Raw genomic sequence first — 24692 nt, forward strand, 5'->3', positions numbered from 1 at the left:
TCCCTCTTTTGTAAATTATATAACATTGTTATTAGTAGCTATATCCTGTATATCATAGCTATATTAGTAGCTATATCATAACACGTTAGAAGGAGAGAGTGGGGGCACTGAGGTTTCAAGGCAGTTGTGGAAGCAATGGCCACGCTTTCTGTAAGCTGCTGGGGAGAGGGAACTGAAAAGGTTACAGTGAGGCTCTATAATGAGTTGACTATTTGGCTGTAGCGTCTGGCATATTTCTACTGTGTTTCACTCCCAGCTATTGACCTTTATGCTGTTAAATCATGGGATTTCCTAGTTGTCTTATCTTTAACAGCACTGCAAAGACCAGTCAGGAGTTTAGTACCAGGAAGTAATGTGACCTGGTTTTGTAAATAGCTGTTTACTAGCTGGCAGTACCCTAAATTTGAGGAAGTGATGCTTGCAAATGATAAGATATAAATAACTAATTATTACCTTCTATAGATAAAGAGACCCTTTTCACTGGTTTATGCTATCCTTTCATTTGTGTTGAGAGTGAAAGACAAATTCCCCTAGAATAACGGCATTCTATTTTGCAGTGTCTTCCCCCTATGTATTAGAAATGTAATTGAAACTTTCAAAGGTTTAAAAGCAATAGACTGACTAGAATAATTGGGAAGGCTTTGTTTTTCTCTTATGTTCTCCTGAGCTCTTAGGTGTTTCTGATGCTTGTTGCTATAAAGTGGATGGATACCAGAGGGCATAATGAATCTTACTGGCATGTATGTATGTATGTATGTATATATAAGGCCTTGCCTAATCTCACTAACTCTGCCAGTGAGATCTGGACATCTTTTCTGTATAGTCATTAGTTTTCCATGAATGACTGACAACAGCATGCCATGCTTTTGGAAGACAATGTAAAGACACTGAATCTAGGAGGAAGAGGACTAGCAGGGGCAGTAGCCCTTCTAGGTGGCCAGATAATTTTTCTTTGCTATTCTGTAAATTTCTGTAATATTCATTCACATAACCTCTGAGTCAATGGAAATTTCTTACAAACGTGAAGGTTCAGAGCAAGGTATTGCCTGATTTAAAGTATAATCTTACTCCATTTTAATCTCCAGCTTTAACTTTCTCCGGTATTCCCACAAGTTTCTGTTGAGTTCCAGATCTCTCATTTAGTTCTTTACCAGATTTTTTTCTGTTTGTTTGACCATCAATACTGTGCTTTGTTCAACAGATGACATCACATGTATAAGAGATTCCTCATGAAGGGATTGAGTCTTGACTGTTCAGCATTGCATAAGTGATCTGATGTGCTGTACAATAGCTGTTTTAACTGGATCCTGCCAGAGCTTCTTTGTGGTGCAGAGGAGGTAGCTGAAGGAAATACCCCTTTCCTTTGTGCTCTCACAACCTGTTCTTGCCAGCACAGATCTGTAATTACATAGGCTTCACTGTGGGCAATGGTTACATGGGAAAAATCTCTTCTTTAGCCTTCCTAGTACATGCATTCTTTCTGTTGCGTAATTTCAAGTCAAAAAGCTTGTCATCAGACTTACCCACTTGCAGAGTATGTTATTCCCTTCTGGGATTTCAGTCATCATCTTCACATCTCTAATGGTATCAGTGCTACTATTATTATCACTCACATAATGCTTATCTTCCTTAAATATACCTTCTTTCCGTACTCTTCTCTATGTCTCATAACTCATCTAATTTGACCATTTCCAGCCTCATTCTTCTTTTGTCTTAGGACCATTACACCTGTGTAACCATTAAGAGCTTCTTTGAAACCTATCTTAGCCAACTGGACAGTGCTCTTAGAGTCTGTACAAATTTCAGTTTTGATTGCAGTGACTCAAGGTGACCTGTAAAATTGTTCTTTCTCTCAGTTACATGCTTGTTTATCTCTCCATGGTGTGCAAAGCTCTTGAAGACAGAAAGATCTTAGGGCAGGGAATTATCTAGGACAGAACAGGTGCTCTGAACACATCATATGTGAAGAGCTTGTCATTCTTTTGCAAAACTTGAGAAAACATACTGAGTAAGGCAAACCTGGTGTAATAAATGCATATAAGGTGGCTATATTTTGCCTTCAACTTGAATACTGTTCTATTTGGTATTACAACACTGGATAAAAGATTGTTTATGAGGCCTAACTACAACTGAAATTAAAGCACCTTTCTGCATTTTATAAATTCTACACATTGCAACACCAGAAGGAGGAGGGCTTTTAATCTTGTTTCCATTCTTTATTAAGATGCTTTGTGTAATTAGTTGTGTTTCTATTGGAATAAATGGTTATTTGGAATTCATCCAAATTGAAAACCTAAATGAAAAAGGAGCATTAGTGGTGGGTTGCATGCTAAAAGAGGCAAACTTCTCTAGGGCAGATCTGTTCATTCAACTTGGCCCTGCTTAAATAAAATCTATAGAATCCATGTGGAATTTAAGAGGGAATGTAGCACATAGGAGGGATGGGAATGCAAAAGAAAACAGATTTGCAGCCAGAAGGGCAATTCACTTATAGTCTAATGAAACCCCCCTGAAAGCAGACAGAATTATGTATGTTATGTTGAAATTTTGGTTTGGAATAAAAAAGAAAGCCTATAAATAAATGCAAAAATATGACTTTGTATTTTACATTATTGAATTGAGTGTATTTCACGAGTGGCAAATACAGGGACTTTGTTGCCAAGTGAAGTTGTGCTGTATTCAGGTGACAGTATTATAAAAGTACTCTTGATGTTACTGTAGGGTATAGTGTGTCACGGCTTCCAGTTATAAACTCCACTTGCAGCTGGTTGGTTGGTTGGCCCTTTTGAAGTGTTTGAAAGGCATAAAATTTTCGCCTAGTTTATTCAGCCAGTAATAAATTATAAATATTTTTTCCTGCTGTCTTTTTTTTTTTTTTTTTTTTTTTTTTTTTCTTAGCTAAAGATCTGAAGACCTTAATTTGTGATGCACACTTAGGGCTTTGGGGGAAAATGGCAAATGACTGACTTATTTTTGTTTGGGGAAGTTGTTACTGATAATGCACATAACCTTTCTGGGGATAAATATTTCATAATGAGTTTTAGTGCACAAGCTTGTGTACATGAACAACAGGACATGATGGACTGGAATGCCTCTGAAAGAGCTGTCACAGTCCATTGTATCAATCTATGAGATGTGGTGTGCCTGAATAAACCTCAGAATACTCTGTGTTGGTTCTGGTGACATTTTGATTGTGGTGTGAAGAATCCAGCTAAGGAAAGAAGAGATTATAGAGCCTTGATACTTGATCAGAAATGGCATACTGCTTGGTGCTGGTTTTCGTAATGTTCCATGTAAGTCATGAACTGTTTTGCTTGACTTTCAATGCCTAATACTCTCCTTAAAGCTGAAGGTAGCTGGGCTTTTAGAACACGACCCATGACAATTTATATGATAGATCCAAGAGGTCTCTAATTGTGTATGTATTTAATAGTTCACATGTTTGTATTATAGCTAAATAGACAATAAGATGAAATAATGAAAGTGTCAGAAATTCCTCTTTATAGTGAATGCTGGAGGAAACATCTTTCTCTGCTGTTGGAAACCTGAATTACGACTATGGAAGCCTTATTCTCCTTTGTTTATTGTTTTAAGGAGGCACTTTTCCTTTGTTTGCTGGTAACACAAAAGACAAAGATACTCTGTGTTCTAGCTCCACAATTTTTTTAAGTTGATTGATCTAATACGAGTTTTATATCATTGAATTCTATAAATGGGCTACAGACCCCTCTTCGACATCATGTACCAAATTTGAAGTTTCCTTCCTTCTAATTACTCACATGAAGGAATCAGCTACAATTTGCCTAAAAACTGAGTCGATTTACAAATTTACAGGGTCTTCTAGAAGATGTATAAATTGGAGGCTCGCCATCCAAGTACCCCACTTAATTTCACTTCTTGGAAATAGGACATAAGCTCTACAGTGCTTAGTGATCCCTACAAATAAGTTATTTTATTTCCAGAAATAAAATGGATACTAATGCATTTTTCTGAGTAGCTGAAAAATGTCACTTGCAACAAATAAGCCAGTTAGGCAGACAACTTTATGCTCTACTCCCTGAAATTCTGAGATGAATAGTTAGGTGTATTGCTATGTAGAGGCTCACTGCAATAATCCAGTCTGGTTATGACAAAGGAGTAACAATTTGGCAGACAGCCAGATCCAAAAGAAAACTGCGTTTTCTTATAGTAAAATTTCTAGCTAGCATTGGACTATGGACCTACCTCTGAATTCTTCCTTGTGATCAGCATTTCCTTGCTGGAAACAATAAAAACAGCTAGTCTTGAAAACCCTTTGGCTATGAATCTTTGTAACAAAAAGATGGCATTCCTACTATCTCCCACTGTGCCATCAATATGTCACTTTTTCAAAACACTGTTCTTAGTATAAAGGCATCACCTTCATTTCAAAGTGAGCTATAGTCAAAGGGTTCTCATATGAGCTTAAATTTAGGCTAAACACGAGGGATACCTAAGCCTGTGGTTTTATCTGTGTCTACGATACATCAGGCTAAGTGTGACAGCTAGCTATTAGCAATACAAATTAAGATGCCTCCTTTAATGCAAGAAAGGTCAGAAATGAAAGCTGGGAAGTTCACAGGAGAAGGCTCAACAACAGATGAACACTTACCCAACTTTTGCTTCTTAGGGAAAAATCAGGTACTGTTTGTTACACTCTTTTCAGAGTCTGTAGCATGACAAAAATACCACAGAATAAGACACAGCAAAAAAAATCTAGAATCTTCTTGAAGATCAGTTTGTCCTGGCCAATTACAAAAGAATATGCATAGCTAATTAGATCAGTATTCTCATCACTGAACCCAAATCTCTAATTAGGGGAGCCAGGAGATGCTTCATGAGATCTTTTGTTCCCCCTAAACAAGATGATTAAACAGAAGAGACAATGACAAAATAAATAATGCAACCTCTGGTTATAAAATATTTCAATGTGGTAATTTCAATGTGAAGTATCCTACGGGAAAATGCGTATGATTTGGTCTCTTCCAGGGACTGGAGGAGGTGGGCAAATTCAGTTTTGCAGGATACATGAGTGGACAGTATATCAGACCTTTGCATCAAAAATATGAATGCATAAATACATAAGCATGTATGCATGTTTGCAGTTTGCCATTTGCAGCTGCCAAAATTATTTTACTGAAGGTGAGTTTCTCCTGTTACATTTTGGGAGTGATCTTCCCAGAACTATCACAAAGTACAGCTTGGTTTTTTCTGGTTGCCATTTTACTTTTTCACATTTCACCTCTCTTATCCTGGATATGTGGCTAGATTAAGTTTGAGAGCTTTTCCGTGTACAGAACATCATCATGTTCTGAACATACATAAAAGTTGTGTATTGTTACTGCTTTTTGATCAATCTTTTCAACTTGTGACATGCAGCAACTGGAAAAACAAGGCAGTTGTCCACTAGTTTTTGTAGCAATGCAACTGAAATTGTGGACTATATTTAAAATCTCAGCTTTAAATGATCCTCTACACCAGGTGGAAGCAATTGGCTTGATCTAGCATTTCTTTATGACCCTTTTTGATCCTTCATAACTTCATTTTAAGCAAGAACATTTTTATGTGAGTAATTACCTCAAAGAATAATTTTATCATGGATATTTCAATATAATCAACCTTTTCTATTGCTTCTTTTGCCAGTTTCATACTAATGTGTTCTGTGTGGCTTAGACTCTGAAGGTATTTACCCATGGAATTGTTTTGATTGGAAACATTTTCCACAAATGTAAACTGAGGCAGAAGTACTTTCTATATTTTTTAAAACGTAGTACTATAATGGCTATTTCTAGGTCTGCGTAGCTTTGGAGTCTGAAAATGTTGAATTTTGATTTTATCAAAGACATCTGTAAAACAAAATTGGCTAAAAATACATTCTGTGTTACAGCAGAGTGAAGCCATGAATCACATGGTAACACATTAGAGTGACTAGTATCAAAGGACCCCATGGGGAATTTAGGAAAAGGTAGTTAAGCAATTAATGAAGATATTTAAAATCCTAATATGGCAGAGACAGCTTTGAAGGCGGCAAGGGATTAATATTTATTTAATAGATCATCAGATTCTGTGCCAAAAAAGAAATATAACAGAAGTCACCCTCCTCTGAATGCAAACGTGCACAATTTGAAGAGTATTTTGTGGCAGCAATGACATCAGCACATCACACTTTGTCATGATAGATGAGAAAAATATCTTGCCTTTAAGAAAATTACTTTTGCTGCTTTTGACTGTTTTGGCTGAAAAGTGATCCAAGCTCTGTCACAACACATTGAATACAATCTTCAAAGAGAAAGGAGCATATTGTTACTTTACAGAGGTGGCACAGGTTAGTTATATGATTGACAACAGATCACTGTAACTTCTTTGCAATTTTTTATGGGGCTTGATGTGACTATTAGCTGCTTTTTGTTTAAGAAGATGCATGTAGCTGAATGAAACTTTCCAGTTTCTGAAATTGCTGGTCACGCTGGATGGGTTAACTCCATATAGGCCAACTCTTACTTCTCAGCAAAAGTCAAACATCTATGTTAATTATAATGGTTTTCAGAAATCATTTATGACCACTCATTCCTGGTGTTTCTGAGATGCAGCCTGTTAGAAGTGTGAAGGGTTGCTGCAATGTTCCATTCTTTCTTTTTGCAGAAAACTGGAAATTCATGAAGAGCTCATCTTCCTTAGTGGTATTTCTTTAGGTTTCCAGAACATTGCTATATTGTCTTTCTTCCCAGTTAAAGATTAAGGCTGCCAAAGAGGGTCATGAAGAGAACTACTTTTAATGTATTTGTTCCTTCAGATGCAGGTAGTGCACTTGCCTTATGTCGCCTGCTCCAGCAAAACATAAAAATGTGTCTAAAAGCTGACTTGTCTTAAATCAGTTCAAACAGAAGGGAACTAACAGATAATGACTGTTCCCTTGATGAAAGTTCAGGGAGTTTCACATGCAGAGGTACAAAACTGGAAAAAATACAGGCGATGTTTTCACTGTTATCAGATATCCACACATGGAGACGACTAGAGGCTTCAGTGAATGCAATGGTACACAGAGATTGAATCACAGTTGGCATTATTTCTTCTATAGCAGTTCAATAAAATTGCAAAATTGTAATACAGAATTTATCTAAAAACATTAGGAGAGCTATTCTTTATGGTTGCTTTTGGTATCACAGAGGACTAAACAAAAAATCAGTAGCAAGGCAGAATAGAAAGCTGAGAGTCAACAATTCTCACTGGACCATCAATCTATGCAATAATGGTGAGGCAGATGGGATTTTTTTTTTAGATTTCTGCTTAGTATATAACAGGCTTTTTACTCTATTTGATTTCTTTCGTACCTTGACACTATTATACCCATTGCTTAAATCCCAAGCAGTCTTTGTTTTCAACATGTTGATTTAAGGAGAATTTCTCAATAAACAGTTAATGATGGCATGTTTGAAAAACAGATCTACCGTCTTTAGAACATTGCTGAGAAAGTAGCTTTGGATGTATCACTTTATTTTAAGTTACTGTCTAAAATTTATTGATAAAGATAATGCATTTATAACACAGTGAATTTAGTAACCACCACCATGTATTCCTCCTAGAATCATATGCTAATGAAAAAGATGTTCTAATAATTAGGACTGAAGCTCACTGAATGCAACACCTTCCAATTAGCACTCCCCAGCTTGAATACTACCATTAACATTAAACAACAAAAACAAAAATGGGTATCAATTCACATAATGGAAAATAATTGATGAAGTTGGAGGGTGTGATTATTTGCGATTACTTTACAGTCATGCACTGAAAGTAGAACACCAGTTAGTAGTTAATCTCTGGCTACCTCTTTGAAGATAATGAAATTGGCTTCCTACTGATGATTATTCATTAACAATTAATTCTTTCTTGGTGATCTGCTTCATTTTCAGCTTCTCACCACAAACATGCAATGGAATAATTACAAGTGGAAATGAAAAAGCAATTAGTGACAGATAATGCCAACATCTGATTAAAAAACAGTAGAACAGATTAGCCGTTCAGTAACTGCAACTCTGCTGCCTTCAGCAGGGAGATGTAAGTTACCCAGCAATATTACAGTTCAAGCTGCGTTTTCCTTTTATTGCTTCCCCTACATCATGGTCTGCCACATTAAATGCTTTCTTTTATTCTTGGGGGCATTGACTTGTTGTAAATAATTTCTAAAGATTAAGTATTATTTGAGATGATCTGTCATCCTTCGTGCTGAGACTCTCTGTCAAGAAAGAAGGGGGAAAAATACTTAAGCCAAGTCATTTATTGTAGTTGTAAGCAAAAAATGTAATGGGATTTTTTTTTTTTTTTCTGAGGGGAGGACGACTAGAGATTTGCTTAAGTGAAGTATCTGGAGACAAAGATTCTGGAAGTTAGACTCCCCTCCCCTAGACAGTATTTTCTCTTAAACTAGAGAACATAACTACCTTCTGTTGTAGCAAATGACAGTCGTCTTTACGGTCACAAGCTTGGCTTGTTTTTGAAATATGTGTTGTGATGCTGCTGGGTCTGCAGATCACCACCACAGAAATTCATAAATGTATACTATGATCTTTTAAAATTGAGGATGATTTACATCATGTAGTACCTAGAATGCCATAATTACCAAACGCTTGCTTAGCAAGAAATCCAACTAAGCAAATAAATGCTTTGCAGGAAATCTACAAAGTCTGTGGGGGATCTGAGACCCTGTTGCATACACAAACCACAAGAACTGAAAGGCAGAGCCTCAGCCCTTTCAGGAATCGCAGCTGCATTCTTGCATTGCAAATCCTTCAGCAGGTCAAGTTCCCATTTCCTGAGCAGGGTTCATGTGGCCACTCTCTGGACTGTTTGTGAGAAGGTTGCTTTTCAAATGTTGATTAAGGAAGTGACTTGCTAGAACCTGGTAATTTTGCAGTTCTGTTTTAGAGAAGAGAATTCACAAGCAGGTGAATAAGCACAGCTGGCATGGTGGGCATGCAGTTGTGTTAATGACAGAAACCTCATTGACCACTTAGTCAGAACATGTTCAATAACATGGAACTACAAGTTATTTTGGTTTTCAGTTTAGAGTTAGCACAGCAGTCAGTGTTGTCATGGGCATATGGTCCATTAGCTATATTTAAAAGCAAAGAAAGAACAGATTTTTAGGAGTTAATGTTGTTTGGTTAGTTTAAGAGCCTGAATGTTTTGTTTTCAAAAACAATGACTGTAGACAAAACATATTTAAAGATTTCTGTAAGGGAACTGAAAATTACCTCCAAATACTCGGGAAAAGAGTGTTTTTCATGGTGTTTATTTAAAGGTTTCATTGTTTACATTTGCTACCAAAATTGCATGATGCAGATGTGCTGAAATATTTGTGACAAAATCATGATTTGCAGAGGCAGTTAGGACATGGTGGTATGGTAAGAGGATAGCCCTTCAGCCACTATTTAGCAAGTTCTGAATTTTCCCTTATTTTGTAATTTTCCCTACTTTTCAGAAGTCCTCGCAAGATCTTTGAAAAGACAAACCTGTCTTGACTTATGTCTCTCTCGCTTAATTATTTACTCTGATTGCTTCATGTATAAACTTTGCTTACTTTTGCCTTATCACTGGCTTTTGAAAGTTTTTCCTCTGTCTGATTTTCCCAGTTTTCTCCCTTGCTTGTCATATCCCAGCTCTTTCCTTCATCTTTTCCTCTAGCAAGTGAAAGAATAGTTTTATTACCCCTACTCTCAGTAAACCATTGATTTAAAAAATGTTTATCCTAGTGCCCTTTTCTACATCTCTAAATCATCTGTGTGAACTTTTCACATACATTGTTTCATATTCTCGTGGGGACAATGGTTCTGAGTTACTACAAAATTGCTCAGATTTTTTAAGGTACCTCTCTCAATCAGATCTGAGACATCACCCTACTACATGGCTGATTTCTTATGCTACATCTATTATCGTGGAAAGTGGGCATCAGCAGGAAAAGCTGTGACAGCACTAAGCTTTTATTTTTACCTGTTAACAGCCATAGTACCACCATCTTCTCAGTTACATAGACTTTCCTCTGTCCTCCATATATAATTAAAGTGTTAAATACATGAGATGGGTTAGAAAGAAGCAGCAACTTACTTCCCTGCAAAACAGCAGTATTTTCAGTCCAGAGAAAGCTTTCATTTTGCCTTCTCTTGATACTAACAGCAAACACCGACCTGCAAAACCCACAGTAAAGGACTAAACAAATATTCTAACCACATATTTAGTGGAGTATGAACTAGTCCGACTAATCAGCCAAATGTCTCATGAGAATGGAGTGTTGCATGTGCAAGGCTTTGCCTTAGTACCATGTTTCTCCCACTTGATAAAACTATATTTTTGGAAAGACTTTCCCTGTACTGCTGAAACAGATTGCTAAATTCCATGTAAGAGCAGTCCTGGTGGTGTTGCTCTTGTGTGGAGCTCTTTTTTTAAGACAATCTCCATTCAGTTATACAGGAATTTCTTGCAATAGGTTTATAATGTTGGATTTTTTGTAAGGAAAAATAATTTATTTGAATTTTTTTTGCATGTGCTTTTTTTCAGTTGACTCATCTCTTGACATAAGGTTGTATAGTCAGTGTTTGGAGATATATCAATCACATTCAGACTTAAAAAAGAGAAAAAAAAATCAGAAATCTGCAACATTTGTGCAAGCTAGTTTTCACTGGCTGAATCTGTTCCCTGTGTACTAGAACTGTGTTACCAACACCGGAAAAGCACTTGCAGGCCAAAAATTGTCCCCTAATGGAGCTCTTGAATGTTTAATAGTTTTATTTAAGATGTCAAATATAACATTCATACCACAGAGGTAAAGCATTAAGGTAAAAATACACAGCAGTAATGAGATGGCCATTTCATTTGCAATTGTCAATAAAATAAGAGTCCTCAAATACCAGATTACATTTGTTGATGCATTATCGTATGTTACATTGTGGTTTTCTTCTCCTTTCATTTTGTGATTAGTAGTTCACACCTGTATTAATGTAGAACATTTACTTCGCAATCCTATAGTATTAAAGTTCTAAGGTAGTTTGAAGAGTTGATTAAAAATAGTCTTAGTAGCTGGTAAGAACCCATCCACAGGTGTCTCTGAGCTTCGTGAGTTAAACATGTGATCCTGCATGGTCCCTCAACAGCAGCACCAGTAACATGGTGTTTGCAGTACATGCAGGTGATGCTTCTTACCTACTATCCGTCAGGTATAGTAAGTCGGGATCACATTTGGCTATGAGAAGGCACATTTCTCATACTAACCTACCAACATAAATCTGCTTTTTCTTTATAGTACCAAACACATGGAGGGATAATCCTGCATGATTCCCCCATATCAGTTTATCACTTATGTGATTTAACATATGATTGGCCTGTTCATCACCATTTGAGTTTCATGGGCTGGGCTTCTGTTAACTTGTAAGATTATAACCTGCTATAGACATGAAAACCTTTACAGCAGGCTTTTATCAGCTGCCTTACAGGAAGTATGGTTAGGCAATAAGCAGATGACTGTCTCATTTCTGAAGTAGCAGAAACACTACCTGACCTTTCTACTGTCTTGGGCAAGTCAAGGTCTCCACCTAGCTACTGAACTTCTCTTGTCTTTCCTAAAAAGGCTTTAGAAAGGAAGAGCTATAGTTTGTCTGAAAAATGCTGCATGGGGCTAGAAGGTACATGGTGCTGACAAGTCTGTGGTTATTGTCAAGTAGAGGTTTTAGACCACACAGATGAAACCAGGACTGCTACCCACCTGTAGCAAGCTGTCAAAAACAAAACCACCAGCAATAAACATTGAAATATTCAGGAAAAGAAGAGGTTTTATTATTCTTTTATTGGCAGAGGTTTCTCCATCGCATTCCCCAAAACCATTTTCTCATTATCCTTAGCCACTAGAGATTCTGGCACAAGTAATACTGATACTTCCCTTGTGTTCTCTTTTGCATCATGATCAGCAGATTTCACCTTTGAAAGTCTTACAGATTACATGTTTCGGGTCTAGTTCAAAGTCTGTCTACATCTGTAGATTGCGTTATCCTCAGCTTAAGGTCTTCTTACTTTATGACACTTGCAGTGCATTTTACAGTCGTTACTTTTCCCCTACTGAGTGTGGGGGTACTGTTACAGAAAATCAGGGAGATTGTCCCAGTAAGTGCTCACTGCTTTCTTCAGACTTTTCAGTCTGTTGCTGTCACTAAGAAGTGAGAAGGTATTGCATCCCAGACAGCCACTCATTATCTGAAGTCATATTTGAGTCTCGCCTTGTACTAATTCTTCTCTTTAAATTGTTTTCCTCTTCCTATGCCTACTCAAACTGTCAGACCATATCAGCCATTCATCTGGCTTCTCTGCTGACCTTTCCTTCATCTTTGTGTTAGAAACAAGTGTTTCTGTTTTGACTTCTAATGCTTAAAATTTAAATCACAGCTTACATCTTCTTTAGTACACAGGCAGAACAGGCAGAAATTCAGATTATTTAGGGAGAAATTATGTGGTGAAGACTGGAAACAGTAAAAGAACAAAGCTAAGGATTATCATGGCAGCTTAAACCTACCATGACAAACTACTGTCCTAACACTTAGGTGTCAAAGTGTCTAAGAAAATCACTGTAATGCATAATGCAATCATTTTATTGCTTGAAAGACTGTTACTGGCTTTGTGTGCTAAGTACTTACCTTAAAAGTTCACTTTAGATGTCTTTGGGCTAGAAAAGAAGGCCAGATAGAAAAATGTCTGAAACAATCAATAACAATGTCAGCATACAAAATGCATTAAGATTCATGTTGTATTGTGATCAGTTTGTTTTACTAGTATAGTATTGTCATTTTGACAGAAAGGAATACACCAAACTTTTATTTGTGTCTAATGATAGGGACTGATTAATTTATTGTGCCTGTTGTTTCCTGGTAGCTTAAGATACATGAAATGCAGCACAATTCAGTGACAGATCCAGGGACCAAGAAAGTCTCTATATGAGAGTGTGAAGAAACTATTGTCAGTGAGATGACACTTGCAAAGGACTGTAAAAATAGATTATACTATACCTGTACACAAACTGAGTGACAAGCGTTACAGAACTCAGTCACATTTATAAAGGAATGGAGTTGTTCATTACAGAAGTAATTTTACCTTGTGCAAAAGTACTATCCAAAACCAGAATAGGCTTAGATTGGATATTAGGAAAAAATTCTTCATTGAAAGGCTTGTCAAGCATTAGAACAGGCTGCCCAGGGAAGTGGTTGAGTCACCATCCCTGGAGGTATTTAAAATACATGTACATGTGGCACTTAGGAACATGGTTTAGTGGTAGACTTGACAGTGTTAGGTTAATGATTGGACTCGATGATTTGAAAGATCTTTTCCAACCTAAACAATTCTATGATTCTATGACAAAGAAGTGTATGGGTAACTGCCCCATTAAGAACATTAATCTAAAATGTAAAATGCCCTTAGATATTCTGGTGAAAGTAATTTGCTGTTACTATCTCACAGCCTGCTTAAACTCCATGGATCTTTTTCCTTTTCTTACAAGACCTCTTCTCCACTTAAATTATTACCTTTTCTTCTATTAAATATTCACTGTACTTCCAAGCGTGGAAACATATCAATCATCACCTGACATCCTCAAATCCTTAGATTAGTCTTGGAGTCACATCTATGATCAGTTCAGCAAACCAAGATGGAAGAAAACACACTTAGCTTTAAGTCTCAACTTTGTTTCTCACCTGTGAAACCTTGCAGTAATAATGTAATATTTTTAACGTTTCAAGAACTTGAACTAGTCCTTCACAAAAAAAGGACCACGTTTCTGCACCCATTTAGTTTTCTGACATGCCTGCCTAAGAAAAAATCCTAAACCAAAACTCATGACCCTGCAGCTCAGCAGAAGGTTAGGATATATGTACATGTAATGCAAAAGGAAATGTACTGTGGAGCTGTGTGCTGCATGGAGCCTCTCTGCTGTCCTCCTCCTCTTCCAGCTCTCCCAGTGTACTTCCTTCCACTGGATAGACACCCGCCTCTGCTTTTTTTGTTGGCGTGGGGGTTATGTACAGCAAAAAAGTCATGTCCTGTTTTCTGATTTTCCTTCTTTACTGACTTTCAATCTGGGCTTTTAAGCTGAAGTTTTCACCCGTGCCAAGTGGCAATGGCAGTCACAATGGTGATCGCCACTCAGTAAGGAATACTGAGATCTGTAATAGTTCTGTGAGTGGATATTCAGGGCTTCATTATTCTCCTGTGAGAAGGAGAGAGAGGGTGTTGTGTCAGGGGTCCTGGAGAAAGTGAGCATGTTTTTAAAAGTAGGAACAAAAGGTGAAAAAAAGATGGATTCTTTCAGTCTAGTTCCCTAGTGTCTCCAGGTGCAGCTGCTTACACAGACAGATCTGTGGTATTTAGTTCAACAGCTAGCAGCATTCAGAGCAGCACAGAGCTCAGCAGGGACAAATTTCCTAAGTGCATGAACACGAAAGTGTTCAAAGCCTTGAAAAGGCTTCCAGAGCCTGTGCTGATCCCCACACTGTTCTTAAGTTAGTCGGTGATAGAGCAAGCAAGATAGATAAGATAGCAACATCTACATCAGCCACCTGGAGTTCTAGTCTTCTGTGAAAATTAGTGTCATATACTCAGTGCCATACTCATCTACAAGCTGTGTGATCCATAGGCAATAACAAACCAAACTGAACTCCACCCAAAACCTCATCTATTACTGTAACATGCATGTCTGTGGTGAAGTTAACAAAACCAATGTTTTTGGTTTGTAAACTTGTTTTGTTTAGCACATAGTTACTAAACATGGTTACAAGTAGCTACTATATGCAGATAAGATGAAAACAGGTACTGAACTGCCTTGAAGTTAAACTGAAGGGGAAGGGATGACACTCGAAGTGTTTTCAAGGTTTGCTGGTACGATGTGAATGGCAAGCCTGTAATACAACATCTTCCTTTCAGAAAGTCTGTGTTCTGCCTGAAAATGGAGTAAAGCTCTGCATTCCCGAAAGGGAGAATGTAATTTTCATTTTATTGAAATAATTGAAGTAGGACCATATAGCTCTCTCTTATTTATGTAGTGTGTGGTGGTTGGTATTAGGTGAAATGATTGCACTGTGTTCCTGACCAGGCATATTTCCTAAGGCTGAATTTTATCCTTCCCTACTGAAGGCATAAGTTACAAATGAAAGCTGTGGTTCACAAGGCCTTTCCCATAGAGGTCCACCCTAGCCAGGCAGTCCCCAGCCCATATCGTTGCAAGGGGCTTGTCCTTCTGTAGTGCAGGACTTTGCATTGTCCTTGAACTTCACAAGATTGCTGTTGGCCCTGTAGTGTCTCTGGGTCCCTCTGAAGGGCAGCTCTGCCCTCAAGTGTATTGACCAATTCTCTCCAAATTGGTGTAAGCTGCAAAGAACTGAAGTATTTTTAATCAAAGACAGGAGTTGGGCTCCTGTCACTCTATCACCCCAGTTATAACTCAAGTCCATAATATTCAAGTCCACAAGTTTTTATTTGTCTCCCCAGTAAGTTCTCAGTAGGCACTTGTGCCTCTGAAGATGCCCAAAGTGTTTTCATCTTCTCCTGGACTCTCCAGCACATACATCTGGTCAGACTGCAGGAACAGCTGTTCATCTGTACACCACCATGGTGGAGCCCCACAGGAGATATTATCAGGCACAAGGCTTGCACAGGACACTGCAGCTGAAGCAAACTGCTACATTCACTTGAAAACAGCAGCGGCATCTCAGAAGCAGCAGTTTCCATTTATGTAATAGCTCAGCCGTCAGTCTAAATGTATTAAAAATATTTTGTTTGGAAATTATTTGATTTGTTTTCATACCATTTCTCTCTGAGCACAACCAGTACACCAGTGCAGCTCTGTAACCACTGAAACAGTGAGTATTTTATCACTAGTCAGACACTGGTGCCATTGTAATCAGCGTGGAACTTTTGCCCTGAACAGGATTACCACTCACACTTAACAGTGACTCCATATACCATCTAGTTTAACATCTGAAAGGAAGCCAGTGGAAGAGCAGAGTTCCCACTGTTACGGTCTACGCAACATATACTCTGCAAACTCTAATTTAAAAAAATGGACACAAAATTCCCTTTCTTAAAGAAGTTTTCTAATATTATTAGAGTTTTCTAATAAATGAAGTGGAATAATTCATATGCTAGCATGTGGGGGTTTTTCCCTTGCCTGCTGTACAATCTTTGCAAATCAGGATAAAGTAAGTTGTTATGTTTTTAATTTATTTGTTGACTGAGAAGGTTGGGGTGAGGAGTGAAGCAAACACTTCTTACTCTAAAGAAAATGAGACCCAGTTTCTCATTACAGTATATGTAACAAATTTGTTCATACATTTTCTGCTTACCCTCAGAAGAAAGTGGTTAGCTCTTCCTGAGCTTACAGCATGTTCTCAGCCTCTTGCCTTCCAGCCTATCTATTCCTCTGGCATTCGGCTCCTAGACTTGTTTCCAATGAATGCTGCTGGACTGTGAGAAGCTCTTTATGAAAACCTAAAGCCTCACACAAAGGAAATATCTCAGCAGCTGACTGAGTCTAAAAATGGTTGAAAATAAATCAGGAGAATAACAGGAAGCAGTTTTAAAAGTTCTAAATATTGATCTACTCAAATCTTACATTAATTCTCCTTACACTTTCAGTAGACTGTGGTCCCATTCCCCACTTAGTGTTTATTTTTTAAAAAAATTGTAGCCTACAAAAAGATCTTTGCTGGTGTTGACACAGATTTTTTTTTCTATTTCTACAAGCAAATGTGAGATTTCACAGCTCTTTTATCACATTACAAAAGTTCCCCCATGCTGTGCATCATGATCATGCAGACACAAGGAAATGAATCTTACCAGGTTACCCAAGCACAGCTGAAGGAACAGAGTGTACTAAAAATACATGTATACACTCTACAGTTACATATGTGCACACAGATATTATGTTGTTTTGCAAGATGGAAAAAAAAAAATCTTTTCACCAAATGGAAACACTGAAAATGAAATTACAACAGCAGCAGATGCTAAAGCAAATAATCTAATTAAGATGATTTCATCAACTGTTTTAAAAGACATTCAAAAAAGCAGTATAATACTAAGTCACCAGAAGAAACGTTGATTATGCTTGCATATACAGGTACAATAATACTCTAGCTGAAGTTGCCCTTTCAAGCGTGAAAACAAATGATACTTTCAAGACTGTTTATTTTTTTTATCCAGCTGTGCTACACATCCTGCTAAGGAAAGTATACACATTAAAAAAAATTCTTAAGAACTATAACCACAGCCAGGAAGAAACAATTCAAATCAACAGAAGTTTTGCCTGGGTCAGGACTGCAGAATGACTTTTATGCAGCATGGAGAATAGCTTCATTCTGGCTGCAGGAAGAATTTTCAGACTAATTTGCAAACACAGGGAACCTCATTTTCATCTTGTATTCTTTGCATGAATGGGCCAAATTCTGTCTCAACAAAATCTGAATCAAAAAGTCAGAGAACAAAGACTGAACAGTACAATAAGAGTCTGCATTTTAAGTCTAATATTGACTGAAAATCAAAAGGCAGAACTTTGTCCTGGTCCCTTAGAATAATGTCATTCTAAACTACCTTCCCCTCTTCTTATGTTTGCTCTTCCCTTCAGATATACTGTAGAGTGCAGTATTGGGTTTTTACTGTTCAGTGTCATTCCTACTAGAACATTTAGTGTGGGAGAGGTACATGGTCTGCCTCCTTACTGCAGCACCACATATATTCAGCTTCCACTTTCAGTGAGATTTACAGCAAGGAGCACTCATGCCTTCATGCCATTTGCTGAAATTTTGTTTCCTGCTGTTGCCTTCTTTATTTTAAAGTGGCTGCTGGATAAAATAGTAGGCATTCAGTAAAAAAGTCAAATACATACCTCCACTCTCTTCTTTCTATCCTCCATGAGATCCAGTTCCTGCTGGACTTCATACTGGACAGTTTAATTTCTCAAAGACCTCTGGTTCTTCTTGTTTTCTTTGCTTATTGTAATTACTTCTGTAAGAATGTATCTTTACTGCTTCTAAAGCAGTCTGCAAAAGCACGTTATGCTTTGGAAGAAAAGGAAGACGTTTTTTAATGTGAACGTTACATTAAAGGGTAATAACTCTGAGTGTTTTATTTTTCTTTTAATTCATCTTCATGCCCTGTTTATCTTTGTCAGTTTTCCTTTTATGCAAATCCTCCCTCAAAGCAGTGTTACAGCTTCAACCCTTTAGAGGAACATGACTAGACTCTTTCTACACTGGCATCATTCCTAAGATTTCAGAAGGAGATTTTTCCCTCTCATCTTGGCCCCAGCAATGAAGTACCAGTGCAAAAGATTTTTATTTTTTTTTTAATCTTTGCAGTTAGTTAGTCACAGCATGAACAAGTAAGCAGGCTCTTCCTAACACTTGCCGCAGGTGGTAGCTTACAGGCAGTGCTGGGAGAGAAAAGCAAGGACAGTATTAACCTAACTAGCTGGGGCAATGAAGGAAGTGCAATGCTTAGTATACACATATGGCATTCTCTGACCATAAAATTCCTCTGTAGGAAGCTCAGCTGAGCTTCTCAACAGACTTGCCACATGGTCAGGGCTCACTTGCATGTTTTTGCATGGATGTTTTTCAGATGGAAATAAATCCATCTTGAGAAAGTTTTTATATATCCCTCTTCATTCCTACATCAGTTTTGCAGCAAATGCAATAAGCAGTAATAAACCTTGAATGGAAAGCCACTAAACTGATGTTGCAACACTGGACACTATTTAAAAATATTACTAACACCAATTATTTTCAGAGGTTACCTCAGCAACAATGTGGAACAAACAAGCAGCTGCTGACAACATTAGAGCTCAAGAGAAACGTTTCCTCTTTCTACAGACAAATAGTTCCTTTGATGCTCTTATGTCCGCTGACACTACAGTAGCTTTTTCTTAAGAGCCTGAAGGTAATGACTGGACTCATGAGGACTGGCAAGCCTGAAAACCTGCCGTAAATCAGAAAACCTTACAGAGACAAGTTCTCAGAGAAATGCCACCATTCTTTTGGTAAAAGCCATTAGATTTTCTTAGAGGAATTGAGCTCCAAAGCTATTCTCATTTTCATCAACAGGGAAGTGGAGCATCCAGTAAACCCTCTTGGTGCTGAGAATAACAAAGTTATTGTAGCTGTTATTAATACTTAAACTGGTGTTCAAGGTTGCTATTGTTCCAGTCACCATAAAACCCCATCACTGAATAGTTGTTTTGTCATTAAAAATGCACAGGTTGATGAAGGATCAAGATATGTCATTTCCTTCAAAACACATCAGGGGAAAGGAACACCTTTAATATTTAGATAGTCTGTGTCAATTCATTTGAAACAGTGACATCAAAAGTACAAAGTCAGGGGTCCTCAAACTTTTTAAACAGGGGGCCGGCGCGTGGATGCAGTGGCAGACAGCCATCTGCGGCTGCTTGGTTTCCCCCTCCAACCCCCGTCGGGGGCGGGGGCGTTCTGTAAATACCAGGGGCCGGATTGAGGACCCTGGGGGGCCGTATCCAGCCCACGGGCTGTAGTTTGAGGACCCCTGTACTAAGTATTTATACCAGAGGGAGGGAAAGGAATTGTGACCGGGGGCTTGGACACGATGCATACGTTGTGGCGGACTGTCACAGCTGTGAGGCAGGGCTTCTTTTCAGACTAACTGCTCCTTCGCATTTTTCAGCTGATTAATGAAAGCCAGTCTACAGTAGAAAAATGTAAGAGTCAGCCTCTGTGTCTGCTGTCTGTTGTTAGTAGATATTTTGGTATGTTGGTACACAGCAGTGGTGGGTGACTTCTCACAGAGAGGAAGAACCTTTGTCTGAAAGTAATTCATGGTGGATATTGAGATGGGAGTTCCCTAGCTCAGGAGGAAAGTTAAATTTTTTCTCTACTAGCATAAGAAAGTATATTAGCAACATTCCTAGCTGCTTTCAGTAAAGAAAAATGCTGCTGCAACTACTGGAATTTAGATTTTGACAAAACATTGATTTTCAGACAACCAATGTTTTTCATTGTTTCTTCTTCACATCAACATTTCAACCAAGCTCATTCATTTATTTAAAACTCAATATTTACATTTGAAAATCCAATGTTTTAATCTGAAAATTATGTATGTATTTCTTAAACAAAACCCCATACCTTCTACAGAAAAAAACCCAACCACACACCCAGTCCTATATCTTCATGGTAAATAGATGTTCTCTTAATATCAAGCTAGTGACATTAAGCTGGAGTTTCTGGATGACTGTATTAATCCTTGTTTAAATGGATTATGAGGTCACATCACAAAAATGAAACTGGTTAAAATGAGTAAAATCTCTGAATTATTAGTGTATTTCTCACACAAATGGCCTATAAAACTTGGAGATTGTCTCACTGCCAGTTGATACGAGCTACCTTTCTACAGACTTAAATAACACAGCAGAGCAGAACTGTTGCAGTGTAACCTTTAGTGCTGGTCTGAAAGCCAAGAGGGTGAGACCTGTCCTCTGCACTTGGTTCTTCACAAGCATCTTCAAAGACAGTGACATTTCATAGATCTTTGATTGTACACTAGCTGGATCACAGGCCAGGCCTGCTCATGCATTTACAGACAGAAAAGGAATCTCCTCATCAATTATGACTCCATAACTGGGCTGGATGGTAGCCGGGCAGTGTCTGTGATGGGACCTACAGCATTAGGAGTTTATGCTGAACTCTCCATTGAAAACCTGAAGTTGTGTACAAAATAAGGGTGAGACGTTAGAGGAGGAAAAGTTAGCCTGGAAAGTGGAGAGATATGCGTTAAAACTTCTTTCATTTAGCGGTGAGGGAGGTGTTTGTGGTCTGTGGTGAGAAGTATTTTGGGGTTGTGTGCACATTTAGAAATGTTTTTTATCAGTATGAACACATGTAACAGTCAAAGCCCTGGGTATTTGTTGCAGCAGAAGTACAAAGGCAGAAACCCTACCATTTCCTCTCCTATAGAGCTGGCATTTGTGTCGTTTTGTCTGATGGAGACACTTGAGTGGGGATAGACTACTGTAAAGATGCTCAAGGCAGTACTGGAAGGGTCAAAAGAAAGAAGTTTGTTTTCCTTTCTGCTCACATATGTGTGAAGCTGGTTCCCATACACTGTGCTATAGAAGCTTTCTTTAACGTCTTTCACCTCTAAATACAAAGCCCTGTTGCTGTTTTCCCTCTTTGTGTAAGATCATGTGAAAGTAAGCTTTGCTTTCACTGTTAGCCAGCCATAGATCTGCTGTGGTTAACATCATGCCACACCTCAACTGAAAGGTTTTATTGAGAGGAAGATTGTTGGGCTCATGATTTGCTTCCAGGTGCTTGGAGCTCTGGCAGTTGTACACATACTCTGAGAAAAAGTAAAGCAAACAGGTGAAGAAGAAAATGTTGCACAGATCATCCACAACTACAGAATGAATTGAGCTGGAAGTCATCTTTTCCATGTTGCAAGCTGTTGGCAGGCTGGGGCCTTCTCAGCTCTCAGCAGATTCAGCATCTCTTGCCTGACTCGCTGGCAGAATGACTCCACTGAAATTGCGTAACTAGTGCCTGTAAAGCTTTTCTTAAGGGACAGTTTTAGGGCTGGAGTTGCATATGTTAAAAATGAATGTTAGAAAATCAAGTCAATCTGCATTATATATTTAAAACAATGTATGTTAACCTGATTTGCATATATTACCATTTTCTAACTCATTCCTACCTGTCTCCTTTGGCTCAAATAAATCAATAAGCCACGGAGCAAAAACTGCATGTTGATAGCCAGCTGGCCATCCTGGGCACTCTAGGGCCTGATGAGGTGTGACTATGGGATAAAGGAAAGAGATGCTGATCCTTTTTGTGGACTCTTTGGCTTTCACAGAGGCGGTGGGTTCTTAGCAACGCAGCCTTAGCAGGCTCAGGATTACAATGGGGTGAATAAAGTGTAAAGGTTAAAAAGTTTGCCCAAACATCACGTGAATTAGCCATGTTCCTCTCCATGACATTATAAGACTTTCTATAAGACTCACGTAAATGTCATCAGAAGGTCCACTTAAGGTTGAATTTCACAGCATATGCTTGAGTACTCATCTACTGAGATGAATTGCTGTTTCTCAAACTGCAGTATTTCTCAAAATGAATTGGACCACAGCAAATGGACAGGAGTCTTTAAGCCTTAAGCATTTCAGAAATTTCCCACAAACTTTCAATCTAATTTAGATCCAGTCTCTGTCTTTGTGGTTTGATATAAAACTCAGTTCCCACCAAGATGCTGAGATGAAAGTGTTACCTGGCGAGTTTGCTTATTGTAGAAGAAGTAAAACTTGAAATAAAAATTTCTGTGGAATTCACTTGGAAATGAAATTATCTTTCCTAGGTATACTGTTTCAAGTGCACACTGAAATTTTTATTGTCTGACAGAAGAAATAGATAGCAACAAAATAAACAAACCTGTGCTTCTGTAATTCTCAAGGAAAAGCAAATTCATCAAACATAAACTTTTTCAAAACAAGTGGCTTTACAAAATGTACACCAAAATGGAAGAAGAAAGCAAACTGAGAGTTATTATTCATATCATTTAATGTTTTCCTACAAGTGTCTGCTAAGGGGACCTCTGAAGAATCTATACGGAGTATGGTTTTGGTATCCACAATGTATTGTTTGAAAACATCTATCCAATGTGTTAAAGTAATGAATATGTTTGAGGAAACAATGTGATGAAAAGAGCCCAAAATCATCTAACAAGTTAAGTGGAAAAATGATTCATTTAGCAACTTGTAAAAGCTGGTTACAGTTAAGATTCATGTTAAATCCTCCTAGCCTATATGGCTACATAGCAGTCTAACACAAAGGATATACCTATTTTAAGTTAAGATCATCTTTATAGTGTTAAGCACAACTTAGGATAGGTTCAGGTAATTCAGGCACATAAAAACATATTAATCAAAACCAGTTTTAGTAATGCTCAGACTAAAAAAACAAAGTTGCTTGATTAAAATTGAGAAACTTCTTCAAATGCACATTGAGCCTTGTGTGTATTTCCTGAGTTTCAGTAGGTCGCTTTACTGCAACTGCTCTGAAGAGGGGGCAATAAAGACTTCTCTTTATAATGCAATGGTAATGTAAACTAATACCACCACAACAAATTAGCACCACTGAGAAGAGCTGTTCAGCAGCTGCAGGCCAGTGAATCCATTGATTCATTTTTAAGAGCGTATGTGACCTCTCAGTGCCAGACTCCAGACACAGTACAGTGCTTCCTCACAAAAGTGTGTTAGATCAACTACAAACTCGGCAAGAATTCAGCTCATGTAGTTTCTTCAAAACTTTCCAAAACTAGATAAAAAAAGGTCTATCAGTTATGGCCAGCACTGAAATAATAGGTGCAGCTTCACCTCAGAAGCCATTCTGTGGTGTTACTGTTCAAAGATCCTCTTTCTTCCAAGGTATTCCTACCTTCCTTTTTTGATGACATCCATGTGCCCCGTTTCCCTCAGCACAGAATTACCACATTTGTCTTTACAGTACCAATTATCTGAACCCAAGGCACTTGAAATACTCTGTACCCATTCAGAAATGCAATTAAAAACAATCAGACAAATAAAAAGCCTCAGTTTAAGGCTGGAGATAAATTCTGCTATCGTAGGACACAAGTCAACTCCATTGATTATACTAAATGAAACACAGAGGGTAATTTACCACAATGCTTGTAGTGAGTCAGTGGTAAGGAAAGAAATATTTCTGTACTTGGCATTTGATTTAAATTCCTATAAATAATAGCTACAATGCTGATAGCTTTTTCTCAGACAGAAGAAATAAAGGAGAGAAAACAAATGTTGCTGTTTCCTGATGAATACCCATTCTTAATAGTCTGACTACACTATTTGCAATGCTGGCAAATAAGTTTCAGTCTTACCAAGATCCTGGGGACTGTTGGGATTCTTTCTCAGCCCTCTGTACTGACCAAGTACCTACGATCCCTTAGGTACCTCCTCAGGCTCTGTTTTTTTGTTTGATGAAGCATGATTGGCTGATATGATATTATTTTCCACTCAGGTTATGAGCCACGTTAGAGACATGGCTAAACCTACACCGTCCTGTTAGGTCAGGTTCAAATTTCTGTTTCACTTCAGTTTATGCCTTGTAGCTCAGCAGTGTGTGCTAGTAGTGAAACTTGGGCTTGTTAGTGGAAAATCCCTGAAGAAAGGATAAAAGTGACCAGCAGCCACCTTGCTCAGGCCAGATCATCTGAAGTCCTCCATAAGTATGCCTGAGACCTCTTACCACCCCTCTGTCTTTCCACATAACCAGAACATGTCAAAATTAGCATGGTGAGCTGCAAAGTTGTCCTCTTATTTTCTGAGGACTTCTGTATGCATTGTATCAGGCTTCCTGCTTCACATGGATGAGCAGCACTGCTGTGCCTGCCACATCCAAGCTGGCACTGCATTCTCTCCAGTGTGCCATCGCAGAGCAGGAGACAGTCACTGGCATGCCTGCTCTGATGTGCAGGGAGGGGAAGGTGGGAGGGCTTGTTTTGCTCATCTTAGTGGTCACTGCCACAAGGTAGAATGAGACAGGTTTATGGCACAAGGCAGGCACCAAATACTGAGCACAGTGTTAGGGACAGAAATAAAACTGTGGGTGGTCGTAAGCCAC

General features: G+C 38.2%; 1 long non-coding RNA gene across 1 annotated transcript; it reads right to left on the reverse strand.

Annotated features, from left to right (window-relative positions):
- Window positions 1-843: 843 nt before the first annotated feature.
- On the reverse strand, window positions 844-24063 carry LOC130154292 (uncharacterized). The gene is made up of 3 exons (XR_008823676.1): window positions 23950-24063; window positions 17924-18095; window positions 844-14254 (listed from the first exon to the last, which is right to left on the reverse strand). It is a non-coding gene; the product is annotated as an uncharacterized LOC130154292 (long non-coding RNA).
- Between the last annotated feature and the right edge of the window lie 629 nt (window positions 24064-24692).

Source organism: Falco biarmicus, chromosome 8, assembly GCF_023638135.1.
Source record: "Falco biarmicus isolate bFalBia1 chromosome 8, bFalBia1.pri, whole genome shotgun sequence".
Classification (NCBI taxonomy): Eukaryota; Metazoa; Chordata; class Aves; order Falconiformes; family Falconidae; genus Falco; species Falco biarmicus.